Source organism: Bos javanicus, chromosome 21 (genome assembly GCF_032452875.1).
Source record: "Bos javanicus breed banteng chromosome 21, ARS-OSU_banteng_1.0, whole genome shotgun sequence".
NCBI classification, from domain to species: domain Eukaryota; kingdom Metazoa; phylum Chordata; class Mammalia; order Artiodactyla; family Bovidae; genus Bos; species Bos javanicus.
In genome coordinates this window covers 61,729,146-61,730,480 of record NC_083888.1, presented here as the reverse complement: position 1 = coordinate 61,730,480, position 1,335 = coordinate 61,729,146, and the positions used below count along the sequence as shown (strand labels likewise).

The 1,335-nt window shown below is 42.2% G+C and overlaps 1 non-coding gene across 1 annotated transcript; it reads right to left on the bottom strand.

Annotated features, from left to right (window-relative positions):
• Positions 1 to 422: 422 nt before the first annotated feature.
• TRNAG-UCC (transfer RNA glycine (anticodon UCC)) lies at positions 423 to 495 on the bottom strand. Its single transcript has one exon. It is a non-coding gene; the product is annotated as a tRNA-Gly (tRNA).
• Between the last annotated feature and the right edge of the window lie 840 nt (positions 496 to 1,335).

Sequence of the window (1,335 nt, the reverse complement as noted above, 5' to 3'; positions counted from 1 at the left end):
TAAAGTGCAAGTTGATGATTTCTTAAGTGGTTTCTGGACAATTCACTCATGTCCAGGGAGGGAACTGCTGTAATCATGTCCATCTCCTCAAGATCTCATGCCTCAAACCATCTTCTTCTTTGTTGTTAGAATGCATGAGTTCTTCCCTCCCTCAGGTTCTGAGCTAAAGTGGATGGAATGAATGTAATTAACCTGATCTGCTTGACCAAGATGTGGTGGCTGACAAAAGCCAGTTATAAGGGGGACTTCAGAGAGGATGAATACTTTTTTAAAAATTAGCTAATTAATTAATTTGGCCGTGTTGGGGTCTTGCAGCATGAGGGATCTTCTATTTTTCTTGCAACATGACGTATCCTTTAGTTGCAGCATGCAGGATCTTTAGCTACAACATTTGAACTCTTAGTTGTAGCCGTGGGATTTATTTCCCTGACCAGGGGTTGAACCTGTGCCCCCTACATTGGAAGTGCAGAGTCTTAGCCACTGGACCACCAGGGAAATCCCAAGGATAAATACTTTAATATATCATTTCATCACTCACTCTTTCATGGACCCCCTTGACATATATCCAGCCACCCACGTCGTCACCTAACCACTTACTCTTTCATCCACTCATGTATTCACTGATGTGTCATTGATTGACTCATTCATTCATTCTTTCATCACATTTGTTTTCATCCATCACTCACTCATTCAAACCAATATTTTTCTGAACGTCTGGCCTGGTTAAGCTATGAGGAATTTGTCTTCTAAGGACTGAGGGGACAGAGTGGCGAGAGGGCAGAAGGTGGACTCCAACACTTGAGGAAATCCCGTGAGCCAATATTTAAAGACTGTGATAAAGAGCAGTACAAAGTGCCCTGGGAACTTATCACCCTTTTCTGCATTTAATGTAGTACTTTTTCAGAGAGTTCTAAAAAATTCAATACTTATAAATTCAAGATCCTCAGGGGAGGAAAAGATCAGAGGGGGGAAATAAATTTTAGTAAATAAAGAGATCTAGAGAAAATCTCTTCCTTCCCAGTCTGATTGAACACAGAAGGGAAAGCATTAGCAGCCAGTAGGTACTTCCCAGTTCCATCCAATAGGCCAGCCTGCTGAGCCTATGAGCAGGCAGAGCAGAGCGAAGATCTCCACCCGAAGGTGCGATCCCTAATCCTGGAGATGGTACACATAGACTTCGGTGCAAGGCAGTTGTTATTTATCTTCCTGCTCTTGTTCTCTGGTGGATCTTGGTCCTTCTAGGTTTACACTCTGAATTCTCAAGGTCTGAGATTTATTTGTCTTCCTAAATAGGGCCAACTCAGATATTTGTAACGCATGCCTTGTTTTTTCTTT